At 41.7% G+C, this 19,874-nt stretch overlaps 1 protein-coding gene across 1 annotated transcript in view; it reads right to left on the bottom strand.

The window, feature by feature from the left end:
- LOC128641198 (uncharacterized) overlaps window positions 1-19,874 on the bottom strand; it is a 434,766-nt gene that overhangs the window by 387,901 nt on the left and 26,991 nt on the right. The window lies entirely within an intron of this gene.

Raw genomic sequence — 19,874 nt, forward strand, 5'->3', positions numbered from 1 at the left:
CAGCCATTATGAAGCAGCGGTCACAAAGACCACTGCTCCATAACCTGTCCGCCTGCTCTGAGCAAGCAGACAGACATCACCACAATACAACCTGATTGAGTCCGATCGGGTTGATTGACATCCCCCTGCTGGCGGCCCATTGGCTGCGAGTCTGCAGGGGGAGGTGTTGCACCAGCAGCTCTTGTGAGCTGCTGGCGCAATGCTGAATACGGCGAGCGTATTGCTCGCCATATTCAGTGAGGTCTGGCGGACCTGATCCGCACTGTCGGATCAGGTCCGCCAGACCTTGATAAATATGCCCCTTAGGGGTAGATTTATGAAGCAGGGGAGGCTGCTGTTGAAACAGGAGTTAAGAAGCAGCGGTCATAAGACCGCTGCTCCTTAACTCATCTGCTACCTCTGAGGTGGCGGACTGCAATAGTCCCAATCAGATACTGTTGGGATGATTGACACCCCATGCTAGCGGCCACAAATGTGCAGAGGGCGGCATTGCACAAGCAGTTCACCGGATATGTCCACCCAACATTTGATAAATCTACACCTTAATATGAAACTCTACTAAAATATGTTTATTAGACTGTTTGTTTATGATTGCAATGTAAGGCTTATGTGTTTAAACAGGATACTTATAGAAGTCAAGATTATGCAGCAACATCTGTTTCTTCTAGATGTTTTTTTTTTAGTGGTTTATTATTTCACATGGATTCTCTTCTATTAAAGGGACATTCTAGCCAAAATTTAAATCCACATGGATGCATTTCAGTTTTGAATAGAAGCATTTTTGTAATATACTGTACATGTATTAACAAAAATGCTGCTAATAAAAGCTATAGCTGTTTCAAATGTGTATTTAAGTATGCACCGTGCACCAGCATTTTAAACTTAAGGTGCTTGTTGATCTGGAAATGACTCAATTTGATGATCGCTGATATGATACAAGCCCCACTGGTTCTCTGACCAGCTGCAGTACTTAAAATGCTGATGCACTGAGAATATCTAGCTATGCTTCACATGCACGTGCAGAGAAAAATGTTAGCACTAAAATGGTGATAACTTTTACTAGAAGCATTTTTGCCAATACATGTATATTGCAAATAGGTTTCTATTTAAATATGTAATTTATCTATGTGCATTTATATTTTGACTGGAATGTGCCTTTAATTTGTAACAGCTCAGAACAAGAGGACAAATATCACTGAGCTGACATATAGGGGCATATTTAACAAGCTCCGTAAGGAGCTTGATGGCCCCAGTTTCTGGTGAGTCTTCAGACTCGCCAGAAACAGCAGTTATGAAGCAGCGGTCACAAAGACCGCTGCTCCATAACCTGTCCGCCTGCTCTGAGCAGACAGACAGACATCGCCACAATACAACCCGATCGGGTTGATTGACACCCCCCTGCTGGTGGCCCATTGGCCGCGAGTCTGAGGGGGGGGGTGTTGCACCAGCAGCTCTTGTGAGCTGCTGGTGCAATGCTGAATATGGCGAGCGTATTGCTCTCCGTATTCAGCGAGGTCTGGCGGACCTGATCCGCTCTGTCGGATTAGGTCCGCCAGACCTTGATAATTAGGGGCCATAATTGTCACATTGAATTCTGATGTACATATAGATTGTAACACTGAGAACTGATGATGTGCAGTGAGTGCCAATGTGAAATGCTGTAGATATAGTTTGTCACTCTGTATTCTGATGATGTGCAGTGAGTGCCAGTGTGCCAAGCTGAACATATAGTTTGTCACAATGAATTATGATGATGTGCAGCGAGTGCAAGTGTGACAAGCTGTACACATAGTTTGTCACACTGAATTCTGATGATGTGCGGTGAGTGCCAGTGTGACAAGCTGTACATACAGCTTGTCACTCTGTATTCTGATGATGTGCAGTGAGTGCCAGTGTGACAACCTGTACACATAGTTTGTCACACTGAATGTTGATGATGTGTGGTGAGTGCCAGTGTGACAAGCTGTACATATAGTTTGTCACACTGAATTCTGATGATGTGTGGTGAGTGCCAGTGTGACAAGCTGTACATATAGTTTGTAACACTGAATTCTAATGATGTGCAGTGAGTGCCAGTGTGACAAGCTGTACATATAGTTTGTAACACTGAATTTTGATGATGTGCAGTAAGTGCCAGTGTGACAAGCTGTACATATAGTTTGTAACACTGAATTCTGATGATGTGCAGTGAGTGCCAGTGTGACAAGCTGTACATACAGTTTGTCACACTGAATTCTGATCATGTGCAGTGAGTGCCAGTGTGACAAGCTGTACATATAGTTTGTAACACTGAATTTTGATGATGTGCGGTGAGTGCCAGTGGGACAAGCTGTACATACAGTTTGTCACACTGAATTCTGATCATGTGCTGTGAGTGCCAGTGTGACAAGCTGTACATATAGTTTGCCACACTGTATTCTGATGATGTGCGGTGAGTGCCAGTGTGACAAGCTGTACATATAGTTTGTCACACTGAATTCTGATGACGTGCGGTGAGTGCCAGTGTGACAAGCTGTACATATAGTTTTTCACACTGAATTCTGTTGATGTGCAGTGAGTGCCAGTATGACAAGCTGTACATATAGTTTGTCACACTGAATTCTGATGACGTGCGGTGAGTGCCAGTGTGACAAGCTGTACATATAGTTTTTCACACTGAATTCTGTTGATGTGCAGTGAGTGCCAGTATGACAAGCTATATATAGAGTTTGTCACACTGAATTCTGATCATGTGCAGTGAGTGCCAGTGTGACAAACTGTACATATAGAGTCTTCAGACTCACCAGAAACACAAGTTATGGACCAGCGGTCTAAAGACCGCTGCTCCATAACCCTGTCCGCCTGCTCTGATGAGGCAGACAGGAATCGCCACAATTCAACCCATTGACACCACCCTGCTGGCGGCCAATTGGCCGTGAATCTGCAGGGGGGGGGGGGCGTTGCACCAGCAGCTCTTGTGAGCTGCTGGTGTATTGCTGAATACAGAGAGCGTATTGCTCTCCGCATTTAGCGATGTCTGTCAGACCTGATCCACACTGTCGAATCAGGTCCGACAGACATTTGATAAATATGCCTCATAGTTTGTAACACTGAATTCTGATGATGTGCAGTGAGTGCCATTGTGATAAGCTGTACATATAGTTTGTCACACTTAATTCTGATGATGTGCAGTGAGTGCCAGTGTGATAAGCTGTACATATAGTTTGTAACACTGAATTCTAATTATGTGCAGTAAGTGCCAGTGTGATAAGCTGTACATATAGTTTGTAAAACTGAATTCTAATGATGTGCAGTAAGTGCCAGTGTGATAAGCTGTTCATATAGTTTGTAACACTGAATTCTAATGATGTGCGGTGAGTGCCAGTGTGATAAGCTGTACACATAGTTTGTAACACTGAATTCTAATGATGTGCAGTAAGTGCCAGTGTGATAAGCTGTACATATAGTTTGTAACACTGAATTCTAATGATGTGCGGTGAGTGCCAGTGTGATAAGCTGTACACATAGTTTGTCACACTGAATTCTGATGATGTGCAGTGAGTGCCACTGTGATAAGCTGTACATATAGTTTGTAACACTGAATTCTAATGATGTGCAGTAAGTGCCAGTGTGATAAGCTGTACATATAGTTTGTAACACTGAATTCTAATGATGTGCGGTGAGTGCCAGTGTGATAAGCTGTACACATAGTTTGTCACACTGAATTCTGATGATGTGCAGTGAGTGCCAGTGTGACAAGCTGTACATATAGTTTGTCACACTGTATTCTGATGATGTGCAGTGAGTGCCAGTGTGACAAGCTGTACATATAGTTTGTCACACTGAATTCTGATGATGTGCTTTGAGTGCCAGTGTGACAAGCTGTACATATAGTTTGTAACACTGAATTCTGATGATGTGCGGTGAGTGCCAGTGTGACAAGCTGTACATATAGTTTGTAACACTGAATTCTGATGATGTGCGGTGAGTGCCAGTGTGACAAGCTGTACATATAGTTTGTAACACTGAATTCTGATGATGTGCAGTTAAGTGCCAGTGTGACAAGCTGTACATATAGTTTGTCACACTGAATTCTGATGATGTGCAGCGAGTGCCAGTGTGACAAGCTGTACATATAGTTTGTCACACTAAATTATGATGATGTGCAGTTAGTGCCAGTGTGACAAGCTGTACATATAGTTTGTCACACTGAATTTTGATGATGTGTGGTGAGTGCTAGTGTTATAAGCTGTACATATAGTTTGTTACACTGAATTCTGATGATGTGCAGTGAGTGCCAGTGTGACAAGCTGTACATATAGTTTGTTACACTGAATTATGATGATGTGCGGTGAGTGCCAGTGTGATAAGCTGTACATATAGTTTGTAACACTGAATTATGATGATGTGCGGTGAGTGCCAGTGTGACAAGCTGTACATATAGTTTGTAACACTGAATTCTGATGATGTGCGGTGAGTGCCAGTGTGACAAGCTGTACATATAGTTTGTCACACTGAATTTTGATGATGTGCGGTGAGTGCCAGTGTGACAAGCTGTACATATAGTTTGTAACACTGAATTTTGATGATGTGCAGTGAGTGCCAGTGTGACAAGCTGTACATATAGTTTGTAACACTGAATTTTGATGATGTGCGGTGAGTGCCAGTGTGACAAGCTGTACATATAGTTTGTTCCAATGAAATCTGATGATGTGCATTGAGTGCCAGTGTGACAAGCTGTACATATAGTTTGTTCCAATGAATTCTGATGATGTGCGGTGAGTGCCAGTGTGACAAGCTGTACATATAGTTTGTTCCAATGAATTCTGATCATGTGCAGTGAGTGCCAGTGTGACAAGCTGTACATATAGTTTGTAACACTGAATTTTGATGATGTGCGGTGAGTGCCAGTGTGACAAGCTGTACATATAGTTTGTAACACTGAATTTTGATGATGTGCAGTTAGTGCCAGTGTGACAAGCTGTACAAATAGTTTGTCACATTAAATTCTGATGATGTGCGGTGAGTGCCAGTGTGACAAGCTGTACATATAGTTTGTCATATTAAATTCTGATGATGTGCGATCAGTGCCAGTGTGACAAGCTGTACATATAGTTTGTCACACTGTATTCTGATGATGTTCGGTGAGTGCCAGTGTGACAAGCTGTACATATAGTTTGTCACACTGTATTCTGATGATGTGCAGTGAGTGCCAGTGTGACCAGCTGTACATATAGTTTGTCACACTGTATTCTGATGATGTGCGGTGAGTGCCAGTGTAACAAGCTGTACATATAGTTTGTCACACTGTATTCTGATGATGTGCGGTGAGTGCCAGTGTGACAAGCTGTACATATAGTTTGTCACACTGTATTCTGATGATGTGCAGTGAGTGCCAGTGTGACCAGCTGTACATATAGTTTGTCACACTGTATTCTGATGATGTGCGGTGAGTGCCAGTGTGACAAGCTGTACATATAGTTTGTCACAATGTATTCTGATGATGTGCGGTGAGTGCCAGTGTCACAAGCTGTACATATAGGTATTTTGTCCACATGTCCCCTTTTCATTTATCTATGACAAAGTTGAATATGTTCATCCGACACCCATCTAGTTTGTAATAATTCCCAGACCCCCATGACCAGAGTTCTTCACGCTCTCACCTCTCTGTTACTTTTTAATACGAAAGATACAATATATTTCACTTTTTGGCCATATAATATGATGTCATGAAACAGTAAGCAGCCTTCAGACCTCACCTTGTATTCAGACATCACCTTGTATTCAGACATCACCTTGTATTCAGACATCACCTTGTATTCAGACCTCACCTTGTATTCAGACATCACCTTGTATTCAGACATCACCTTGTATTCAGACCTCACCTTGTATTCAGACATCACCTTGTATTCAGACCTCATCTTGTATTCAGACCTCACCTTGTATTCAGACATCACCTTGTATTCAGACATCACCTTGTATTCAGACATCACCTTGTATTCAGACCTCACCTTGTATTCAGACATCACCTTGTATTCAGACCTCACCTTGTATTCAGACCTCACCTTGTATTCAGACATCACCTTGTATTCAGACATCACCTTGTATTCAGACCTCACCTTGTATTCAGACATCACCTTGTATTCAGACATCACCTTGTATTCAGACCTCACCTTGTATTCAGACATCACCTTGTATTCAGACCTCACCTTGTATTCAGACCTCACCTTGTATTCAGACATCACCTTGTATTCAGACATCACCTTGTATTCAGACATCATCTTGTATTCAGACCTCACCTTGTATTCAGACCTCACCTTGTATTCAGACATCATCTTGTATTCAGACATCACCTTGTATTCAGACATCACCTTGTATTCAGACCTCACCTTGTATTCAGACATCACCTTGTATTCAGACCTCACCTTGTATTCAGACATCACCTTGTATTCAGACCTCACCTTGTATTCAGACCTCACCTTGTATTCAGACATCACCTTGTATTCAGACATCACCTTGTATTCAGACCTCATCTTGTATTCAGACATCACCTTGTATTCAGACATCACCTTGTATTCAGACATCACCTTGTATTCAGACCTCACCTTGTATTCAGACATCACCTTGTATTCAGACATCACCTTGTATTCAGACATCACCTTGTATTCAGACCTCACCTTGTATTCAGACATCATCTTGTATTCAGACCTCACCTTGTATTCAGACCTCACCTTGTATTCAGACATCATCTTGTATTCAGACCTCACCTTGTATTCAGACCTCACCTTGTATTCAGACATCATCTTGTATTCAGACCTCACCTTGTATTCAGACCTCACCTTGTATTCAGACATCATCTTGTATTCAGACCTCACCTTGTATTCAGACCTCACCTTGTATTCAGACATCACCTTGTATTCAGACCTCACCTTGTATTCAGACCTCACCTTGTATTCAGACTTCACCTTGTATTCAGACATCACCTTGTATTCAGACATCACCTTGTATTCAGACCTCACCTTGTATTCAGACATCACCTTGTATTCAGACCTCACCTTGTATTCAGACATCACCTTGTATTCAGACATCACCTTGTATTCAGACATCACCTTGTATTCAGACATCACCTTGTATTCAGACCTCACCTTGTATTCAGACATCACCTTGTATTAATACATCACCTTGTATTCAGACCTCACCTTGTATTCAGACCTCACCTTGTATTCAGACATCACCTTGTATTCAGACATCATCTTGTATTCAGACCTCACCTTGTATTCAGACATCACCTTGTATTCAGACATCACCTTGTATTCAGACCTCACCTTGTATTCAGACCTCACCTTGTATTCAGACATCACCTTGTATTCAGACCTCACCTTGTATTCAGACATCACCTTGTATTCAGACATCACCTTGTATTCAGACCTCACCTTGTATTCAGACATCACCTTGTATTCAGACATCACCTTGTATTCAGACCTCACCTTGTATTCAGACCTCATCTTGTATTCAGACCTCACCTTGTATTCAGACATCACCTTGTATTCAGACCTCACCTTGTATTCAGACATCACCTTGTATTCAGACCTCACCTTGTATTCAGACATCATCTTGTATTCAGACCTCACCTTGTATTCAGACATCATCTTGTATTCAGACCTCACCTTGTATTCAGACCTCACCTTGTATTCAGACCTCACCTTGTATTCAGACCTCACCTTGTATTCAGACATCACCTTGTATTCAGACATCACCTTGTATTCAGACCTCACCTTGTATTCAGACATCACCTTGTATTCAGACATCATCTTGTATTCAGACATCACCTTGTATTCAGACATCACCTTGTATTCAGACATCACCTTGTATTCAGACATCACCTTGTATTCAGACATCACCTTGTATTCAGACCTCACCTTGTATTCAGACATCACCTTGTATTTCAGACATCATCTTGTATTCAGACCTCACCTTGTATACACGAGCATCACCTTGTATTCAGACATCACCTTGTATTCAGACCTCACCTTGTATTCAGACCTCACCTTGTATTACAGACATCACCTTGTATTCAGACACTCACCTTGTATTCAGACATCACCTTGTATTCAGACATCTACTTGTATTCAGACATCACCTTGTATTCAGACCATCACCTTGTATTCAGACCCTCACCTTGTATTCAGACATCACCTTGTATTCAGACCTCACCTTGTATTCAGACCTCACCTTGTATTCAGACATCACCTTGTATTCAGACCTCACCTTGTTATCACTAGACATACACCTTGTATTCAGACCTCACCTTGTATTCAGACATCACCTTGTATTCAGACCTCACCTTGTATTCAGACATCACCTTGTATTCAGACATCACCTTGTATTCAGACATACTCCTTGTATTCAGACTCACCTTGTATTCAGACCTCACCTTGTATTCAGACATCACCTTGTATTCAGGACCTCACCTTGTATTCAGACCCTCACCTTGTATTCCAGACCTTCACCTTGTATTCAGACCTCACCTTGTATTCAAGAACATCCCTTGTATTCAGACATCACCTTGTATTCAGACATCACCTTGTATTCAGACCTCACCTTGTATTCAGACCTCACCTTGTATTCAGACCTCACCTTGTATTCAGACATCACCTTGTATTCAGACCTCACCTTGTATTCAGACCTCACCTTGTATTCAGACATCACCTTGTATTCAGACCTCACCTTGTATTCAGACCTCACCTTGTATTCAGACCTCACCTTGTATTCAGACATCACCTTGTATTCAGACATCACCTTGTATTCAGACCTCACCTTGTATTCAGACATCACCTTGTATTCAGACCTCACCTTGTATTCAGACATCACCTTGTATTCAGACATCACCTTGTATTCAGACATCACCTTGTATTCAGACATCACCTTGTATTCAGACCTCACCTTGTATTCAGACATCACCTTGTATTCAGACATCACCTTGTATTCAGACCTCACCTTGTATTCAGACCTCACCTTGTATTCAGACATCACCTTGTATTCAGACATCATCTTGTATTCAGACCTCACCTTGTATTCAGACATCACCTTGTATTTCAGGACCTCTCCTTGTATTCAGACATCACCTTGTATTCAGTACTCACCTTGTATTCAGGGACATCACCTTGTATTCTAACCTCCACCTTGTATTCAGACCTCTCCTTGTATTTCAGACATCCTGTATTCAGACTCTTGTTCAGGTACAGCACCTTGTTTCAGACATCACCTTGTATTCAGACCTCACCTTGTATTCAGACATCATCTTGTATTCAGACTCACCTTGTATTTCAGACATCAACCTTTAGTATTCAGGACCTCACCTTGTATTCAGACATCACCCTTGTATTCAGGACATCAACCTTGTATTTCAGACATCACCTAGTATTCAGACATCCCCTTGTATTCAGACATCACCTTGTATCAGACCTCTCCATGTATTCAGGACCTAAGCTTGTATTCAGGACATAACCCTTGTATTCAGACATCACCTAGTATCAGACATCATCTGTATTCAAGACCTCACCTTGTATTCAGACCTCATCCTTGTATTCAGGACCTCACCTTGTATTCAGACATCACCTTGTATTCAGACCTCACCTTGTATTCAGACCTCACCTTGTATTCAGACCTCACTTGTATTCAGACCTCACCTTGTATACAGACCTCACCTTGTATTCAGACATCACCTTGTATTCAGACATCACCTTGTATTCAGACCTCACCTTGTATTCAGACATCACCTTGTATTCAGACATCACCTTGTATTCAGACCTCACCTTGTATTCAGACCTCACCTTGTATTCAGACATCACCTTGTATTCAGACATCATCTTGTATTCAGACCTCACCTTGTATTCAGACATCACCTTGTATTCAGACATCACCTTGTATTCAGACATCACCTTGTATTCAGACCTCACCTTGTATTCAGACATCACCTTGTATTCAGACCTCACCTTGTATTCAGACATCACCTTGTATTCAGACATCACCTTGTATTCAGACCTCACCTTGTATTCAGACATCACCTTGTATTCAGACATCACCTTGTATTCAGACCTCACCTTGTATTCAGACCTCATCTTGTATTCAGACCTCACCTTGTATTCAGACATGACCTTGTATTCAGACCTCACCTTGTATTCAGACATCACCTTGTATTCAGACCTCACCTTGTATTCAGACATCACCTTGTATTCAGACATCATCTTGTATTCAGACCTCACCTTGTATTCAGACATCACCTTGTATTCAGACATCACCTTGTATTCAGACCTCACCTTGTATTCAGACCTCACCTTGTATTCAGACATCACCTTGTATTCAGACCTCACCTTGTATTCAGACATCACCTTGTATTCAGACATCACCTTGTATTCAGACCTCACCTTGTATTCAGACATCACCTTGTATTCAGACATCACCTTGTATTCAGACCTCACCTTGTATTCAGACCTCATCTTGTATTCAGACCTCACCTTGTATTCAGACATCACCTTGTATTCAGACCTCACCTTGTATTCAGACATCACCTTGTATTCAGACCTCACCTTGTATTCAGACATCATCTTGTATTCAGACCTCACCTTGTATTCAGACATCACCTTGTATTCAGACCTCACCTTGTATTCAGACATCACCTTGTATTCAGACCTCATCTTGTATTCAGACCTCACCTTGTATTCAGACCTCACCTTGTATTCAGACCTCACCTTGTATTCAGACATCACCTTGTATTCAGACATCACCTTGTATTCAGACCTCACCTTGTATTCAGACATCACCTTGTATTCAGACATCATCTTGTATTCAGACATCACCTTGTATTCAGACATCACCTTGTATTCAGACCTCACCTTGTATTCAGACATCACCTTGTATTCAGACATCACCTTGTATTCAGACCTCACCTTGTATTCAGACATCACCTTGTATTCAGACATCACCTTGTATTCAGACCTCACCTTGTATTCAGACCTCATCTTGTATTCAGACATCACCTTGTATTCAGACATCATCTTGTATTCAGACCTCACCTTGTATTCAGACCTCACCTTGTATTCAGACATCATCTTGTATTCAGACATCACCTTGTATTCAGACATCACCTTGTATTCAGACATCACCTTGTATTCAGACATCATCTTGTATTCAGACCTCACCTTGTATTCAGACATCACCTTGTATTCAGACCTCACCTTGTATTCAGACATCACCTTGTATTCAGACATCACCCTTGTATTCAGACCTATCACCTTGTATTCAGACCTCACCTTGTATTCAGACATCACCTTGTATTCAGACCTCACCTTGTATTCAGACATCACCTTGTATTCAGACCTCACCTTGTATTCAGACATCACCTTGTATTCAGACTCACCTTGTAATTCAGACATCCACCTCTGTATTCAGACCTCACCCTTGTATTCAGACCTCACCTTGTATTCAGACATCACCTCTGCTCCTATTCAGACCTCACCTTGTATTCAGACCTCACCTTGTATTCAGACTCACCTTGTATTCAGACATCACCTTGTATTCAGACCTCACCTTGTATTCAGACATCACCTTGTATTCAGACATCACCTTGTATTCAGACCTCACCTTGTATTCAGAACCTCACCTTGTATTCAGACATCACCTTGTATTCAGACCTCACCTTGTATTCAGACACTTCACCTTGTATTCAGACATCACCTTGTATTCAGACATCCTCCTTGTATTCAGACATCACCTTGTATTCAGACCTCACCTTGTATTCAGACCTCACCTTGTATTCAGACCTCACCTTGTATTCAGACATCACCTTGTATTCAGACATCACCTTGTATTCAGACATCACCTTGTATTCAGACATCACCTTGTATTCAGACCTCACCTTGTATTCAGACCTCACCTTGTATTCAGACCTCACCTTGTATTCAGACATCACCTTGTATTCAGACCTCACCTTGTATTCAGACATCACCTTGTATTCAAGACCTCACCTTGTATTCAGACATCACCTTGTATTCAGACCTCACCTTGTATTCAGACATCACCTTGTATTCAGACATCACCTTGTATTCAGACACTCACCTTGTATTCAGACATCACCCTTGTATTCAGACATCACCTTGTATTCAGACCTCACCTTGTATTCAGACCTCACCTTGTATTCAGACCTCACCTTGTATTCAGACATCACCTTGTATTCAGACCTCACCTTGTATTCAGACATCACCTTGTATTCAGACCTCACCTTGTATTCAGACATCACCTTGTATTCAGACCTCACCTTGTATTCAGACATCACCTTGTATTCAGACCTCACCTTGTATTCAGACCTCACCTTGTATTCAGACCTCACCTTGTATTCAGACATCACCTTGTATTCAGACCTCACCTTGTATTCAGACCTCACCTTGTATTCAGACATCACCTTGTATTCAGACATCACCTTGTATTCAGACATCACCTTGTATTCAGACATCACCTTGTATTCAGACATCACCTTGTATTCAGACATCACCTTGTATTCAGACATCACCTTGTATTCAGACCTCACCTTGTATTCAGACCTCACCTTGTATTCAGACATCACCTTGTATTCAGACATCACCTTGTATTCAGACCTCACTTGTATTCAGACATCACCTTGTATTCAGACCTCACCTTGTATTCAGACACTCACCTTGTATTCAGACATCACCTTTTATTCAGACCTCACCTTGTATTCAGACCTCACCTTGTATTCAGACATCACCTTGTATTCAGACCTCACCTTGTATTCAGACCTCACCTTGTATTCAGACATCACCTTGTATTCAGACATCACCTTGTATTCAGACCTCACCTTGTATTCAGACATCACCTTGTATTCAGACCTCACCTTGTATTCAGACCTCACCTTGTATTCAGACATCACCTTGTATTCAGACCTCACCTTGTAATCAGACATCACCTTGTATTCAGACCTCACCTTGTATTCAGACCTCACTTGTATTCAGACATCACCTTGTATTCAGACATCACCTTGTATTCAGACCTCACCTTGTATTCAGACATCACCTTGTATTCAGACCTCACCTTGTATTCAGACATCACCTTGTATTCAGACCTCACCTTGTATTCAGACCTCACCTTGTATTCAGACATCACCTTGTATTCAGACCTCACCTTGTATTCAGACATCACCTTGTATTCAGACCTCACCTTGTATTCAGACATCACCTTGTATTCAGACCTCACCTTGTATTCAGACATCACCTTGTATTCAGACCTCACCTTGTATTCAGACCTCACCTTGTATTCAGACATCACCTTGTATTCAGACCTCACCTTGTATTCAGACCTCACCTTGTATTCAGACATCACCTTGTATTCAGACCTCACCTTGTATTCAGACCTCACCTTGTATTCAGACCTCACCTTGTATTCAGACATCACCTTGTATTCAGACCTCACCTTGTATTCAGACCTCACCTTGTATTCAGACATCACCTTGTATTCAGACCTCACCTTGTATTCAGACCTCACCTTGTATTCAGACATCACCTTGTATTCAGACCTCACCTTGTATTCAGACCTCACCTTGTATTCAGACATCACCTTGTATTCAGACCTCACCTTGTATTCAGACATCACCTTGTATTCAGACATCACCTTGTATTCAGACATCATCTTGTATTCAGACCTCACCTTGTATTCAGACCTCACCTTGTATTCAGACATCACCTTGTATTCAGACATCACCTTGTATTCAGACCTCATCTTGTATTCAGACCTCACCTTGTATTCAGACCTCACCTTGTATTCAGACCTCACCTTGTATTCAGACATCACATTGTATTCAGACATCACCTTGTATTCAGACATCACCTTGTATTCAGACCTCACCTTGTAGACATCACCTTGTATTCAGACATCACCTTGTAGACATCACCTTGTAGACATCACCTTGTATTCAGACATCACCTTGTATTCAGACCTCACCTTGTATTCAGACCTCATCTTGTATTCAGACATCACCTTGTATTCAGACATCACCTTGTATTCAGACCTCACCTTGTATTCAGACCTCACCTTGTATTCAGACCTCATCTTGTATTCAGACCTCACCTCAGACATCACCTTGTATTCAGACATCACCTTGTATTCAGACATCACCTTGTATTCAGACCTCACCTCAGACATCACCTTGTATTCAGACCTCACCTTGTATTCAGACCTCACCTTGTATTCAGACATCATCTTGTATTCAGACCTCACCTTGTATTCAGACCTCACCTTGTATTCAGACATCACCCTTGTATTCAGACCATCACCTTGTATTCAGACATCATCTTGTATTCAGACCTCACCTGGATTCAGACATCACCTTGTATTCAGGACCTCACCTTGTATTCAGACCTCACCTTGTATTCAGACATCACCTTGTATTCAGACCTCACCTTGTTATTCTAGGACCTCACCTTGTATTCAGACATCACTTTGTATTCAGACCTCACCTTGTATTCAGAACATCACCCTTGTATTCAGCCATCACCTTGTATTCAGACCTCACCTTGTATTCATACATCATCTTGTATTCAGACATCACCTTGTATTCAGAACCTCACCTTGTATTCAGACCTCACCTTGTATTCAGACATCACCTTGTAGTCAGACCTCACCTTGTATTCAGACCTCACCTTGTATTCAGGACATCACCTTGTCTTCAGACATCATCTTGTATTCAGACCTCACCTTGTATTCAGACCATCACCTTGTATTCAGACATCACCTTGTATTCAGACCTCACCTTGTATTCAGGACCCTCACCTTGTATTCAGACATCACCTTGTATTCAGACATCACCTTGTAATCAGACCCTCACCTTGTATTCAGACATCACCTTGTATTCAGACATCACCTTGTATCAGACATCACCTTGTTTTCAGACCTCAACCTTGTATTTCAGACATCACCTTGTATTCAGACCTCACCTTGTATTCAGACCTCACCTTGTATTCAGACATCACCTTGTATTCATGACATCACCTTGTATTCAGACCTCACCTTGTATTTCAGACCTCACCTTGTATTCAGACATCACCTGTTGTATTCAGACATCATCTTGTATTCAGACCTCACCTTGTATTCAGACATCACCTTGTATTCAGACCTCACCTTGTATTCATTACAACACGGGATCAGACCTTGTATTCAGACATCATCTCACCTTGTATTCAGACATCATCTTGTATTCAGGACCTCACCTTGTATTCAGACATCACCCTTGTATTCAGGACCTCACCTTGTATTCAGACATCACCTTGTATTCAGACATCACCTTGTATTCAGACATCACCTTGTATTCAGACCTCACCTTGTTATTCAGACCTCACCTTGTATTCAGACATCACCTTGTATTCAGACCTCACCTTGTATTCAGACCTCACCTTGTATTCAGACCCTTCACACCTTGTAGTTCAGACATCACCTTGTATTCAGACCTCACCTTGTATTCAGGACATCACCTTGTATTCAGACATCACCTTGTATTCAGGACATCACCTTGTATTCAGACATCATCTTGTATTCAGACCTCACCTTGTATTCAGGACCTCACCTGTATTCAGACATTCACCTTGTATTCAGGACCATCACCTTGTATTCAGACCTCACCTTGTATTCAGACATCACCTTGTATTCAGACATCACCCTTGTATTCAGACATCACCTTGTATTCAGTACATCACCTTGTATTCAGACATCACCTTGTATTCAGACATCATCTTGTATTCAGACCTCACCTTGTATTCAGACCTCACCTTGTATTCAGACCTCACCTTGTATTCAGACATCACCTTGTATTCAGACCTCACCTTGTATTCAGACATCACCTTGTATTCAGACCTCACCTTGTATTCAGACATCACCTTGTATTCAGACCTCACCTTGTATTCAGACATCACCTTGTATTCAGACCTCACCTTGTATTCAGACCTCACCTTGTATTCAGACATCACCTTGTATTCAGACATCACCTTGTATTCAGACCTCACCTTGTATTCAGACCTCACCTTGTATTCAGACATCACCTTGTATTCAGACCTCACCTTGTATTCAGACCTCACCTTGTATTCAGACATCACCTTGTATTCAGACCTCACCTTGTATTCAGACCTCACCTTGTATTCAGACATCACCTTGTATTCAGACCTCACCTTGTATTCAGACCTCACCTTGTATTCAGACATCACCTTGTATTCAGACCTCACCTTGTATTCAGACCTCACCTTGTATTCAGACATCACCTTGTATTCAGACCTCACCTTGTATTCAGACATCACCTTGTATTCAGACATCACCTTGTATTCAGACATCACCTTGTATTCAGACCTCACCTTGTATTCAGACATCACCTTGTATTCAGACATCACCTTGTATTCAGACATCACCTTGTATTCAGACCTCATCTTGTATTCAGACCTCACCTTGTATTCAGACCTCACCTTGTATCAGACCTCACCTTGTATTCAGACATCACATTGTATTCAGACATCACCTTGTATTCAGACATCACCTTGTATTCAGACCTCACCTTGTAGACATCACCTTGTATTCAGACATCACCTTGTAGACATCACCTTGTATTCAGACATCACCTTGTATTCAGACATCACCTTGTATTCAGACCTCACCTTGTATTCAGACCTCATCTTGTATTCAGACATCACCTTGTATTCAGACCTCACCTTGTATTCAGACATCACCTTGTATTCAGACCTCACCTTGTATTCAGACCTCATCTTGTATTCAGACCTCACCTCAGACATCACCTTGTATTCAGACATCACCTTGTATTCAGACATCACCTTGTATTCAGACCTCACCTTGTATTCAGACCTCACCTTGTATTCAGACCTCACCTTGTATTCAGACATCATCTTGTATTCAGACCTCACCTTGTATTCAGACCTCACCTTGTATTCAGACATCACCTTGTATTCAGACCTCACCTTGTATTCAGACATCATCTTGTATTCAGACCTCACCTTGTATTCAGACATCACCTTGTATTCAGACCTCACCTTGTATTCAGACCTCACCTTGTATTCAGACATCACCTTGTATTCAGACCTCACCTTGTATTCAGACCTCACCTTGTATTCAGACATCACTTTGTATTCAGACCTCACCTTGTATTCAGACATCACCTTGTATTCAGACATCACCTTGTATTCAGACATCACCTTGTATTCAGACCTCACCTTGTATTCAAACATCATCTTGTATTCAGACATCACCTTGTATTCAGACCTCACCTTGTATTCAGACCTCACCTTGTATTCAGACATCACCTTGTATTCAGACATCACCTTGTATTCAGACCTCACCTTGTATTCAGACATCACCTTGTATTCAGACATCATCATTGTATTCAGACCTCACCTTGTATTCAGACATCACCTTGTATTCAGACATCACCTTGTATTCAGACCTCACCTTGTATTCAGACCTCACCTTGTATTCAGACATCACCTTGTATTCAGACATCACCTTGTATTCAGACCTCACCTTGTATTCAGACATCACCTTGTATTCAGACATCACCTTGTATTCAGACATCACCTTGTTTTCAGACCTCACCTTGTATTCAGACATCACCTTGTATTCAGACCTCACCTTGTATTCAGACCTCACCTTGTATTCAGACATCACCTTGTATTCAGACATCACCTTGTATTCAGACCTCACCTTGTATTCAGACCTCACCTTGTATTCAGACATCACCTTGTATTCAGACATCATCTTGTATTCAGACCTCACCTTGTATTCAGACATCACCTTGTATTCAGACCTCACCTTGTATTCAGACATCACCTTGTATTCAGACATCACCTTGTATTCAGACATCACCTTGTATTCAGACCTCACCTTGTATTCAGACATCACCTTGTATTCAGACATCACCTTGTATTCAGACCTCACCTTGTATTCAGACCTCACCTTGTATTCAGACATCACCTTGTATTCAGACCTCACCTTGTATTCAGACATCACCTTGTATTCAGACCTCACCTTGTATTCAGACATCACCTTGTATTCAGACCTCACCTTGTATTCAGACATCACCTTGTATTCAGACATCACCTTGTATTCAGACATCACCTTGTATTCAGACATCATCTTGTATTCAGACCTCACCTTGTATTCAGACCTCACCTTGTATTCAGACATCACCTTGTATTCAGACATCACCTTGTATTCAGACCTCACCTTGTATTCAGACATCACCTTGTATTCAGACATCACCTTGTATTCAGACATCACCTTGTATTCAGACATCATCTTGTATTCAGACATCATCTTGTATTCAGACCTCACCTTGTATTCAGACATCACCTTGTATTCAGACATCACCTTGTATTCAGACATCACCTTGTATTCAGACATCATCTTGTATTCAGACCTCACCTTGTATTCAGACCTCACCTTGTATTCAGACATCACCTTGTATTCAGACATCACCTTGTATTCAGACCTCACCTTGTATTCAGACATCACCTTGTATTCAGACATCACCTTGTATTCAGACCTCACTTGTATTCAGACCTCACCTTGTATTCAGACATCACCTTGTATTCAGACCTCACCTTGTATTCAGACCTCACCTTGTATTCAGACATCATCTTGTATTCAGACATCACCTTGTATTCAGACATCACCTTGTATTCAGACATCATCTTGTATTCAGACCTCACCTTGTATTCAGACATCACCTTGTATTCAGACCTCACCTTGTATTCAGACCTCACCTTGTATTCAGACATCATCTTGTATTCAGACATCACCTTGTATTCAGACCTCATCTTGTATTCAGACATCACCTTGTATTCAGACCTCACCTTGTTTTCAGACCTCACCTTGTATTCAGACATCACCTTGTATTCAGACATCACCTTGTATTCAGACATCATCTTGTATTCAGACATCACCTTGTATTCAGACATCACCTTGTATTCAGACATCATCTTGTATTCAGACCTCACCTTGTATTCAGACATCACCTTGTATTCAGACCTCACCTTGTATTCAGACCTCACCTTGTATTCAGACATCATCTTGTATTCAGACATCACCTTGTATTCAGACCTCATCTTGTATTCAGACCTCACCTTGTATTCAGACCTCACCTTGTTTTCAGACCTCACCTTGTATTCAGACATCACCTTGTATTCAGACATCACCTTGTATTCAGACCTCACCTTGTATTCAGACATCACCTTGTATTCAGACATCATCTTGTATTCAGACATCACCTTGTATTCAGACCTCACCTTGTATTCAGACATCACCTTGTATTCAGACATCATCTTGTATTCAGACATCACCTTGTATTCAGACATCACCTTGTATTCAGACATCATCTTGTATTCAGACATCACCTTGTATTCAGACATCACCTTGTATTCAGACATCACCTTGTATTCAGACCTCACCTTGGCAATTAATACCAAGACACAGAGTGTAATATAAGGATTTTTGGGAAAGTCTGTGATTGACAAGGGAGGATCACAGAATCACACTGTCACACAAATACCAGTCAATAATCTACAGCCATAGGGGCCTCCGCATTCAACATTGCACCAGCAGCTCTTGTGAACTGCTTGTGCAATGCCGCCCCCTGCAGATTTGTGGCCAATCGGACGCTAGCAGAGGGGTGTCAAACAACCCGATCGTATTCGATTGGGTTGAATTGCGGTGATGTCTGTCCGCCTCCTCAGAGCAGGCGGACAGGCTATGGAGCAGCGGTCTTTAGACCGCTGCTCCATAACTTGTGTTTCTGGCGAGTCTGAAGGTTCGCCAGAAACATAGGCTCTCAAGCT

The sequence above is a fragment of the Bombina bombina genome, chromosome 10, assembly GCF_027579735.1.
Source record: "Bombina bombina isolate aBomBom1 chromosome 10, aBomBom1.pri, whole genome shotgun sequence".
NCBI lineage: Eukaryota > Metazoa > Chordata > Amphibia > Anura > Bombinatoridae > Bombina > Bombina bombina.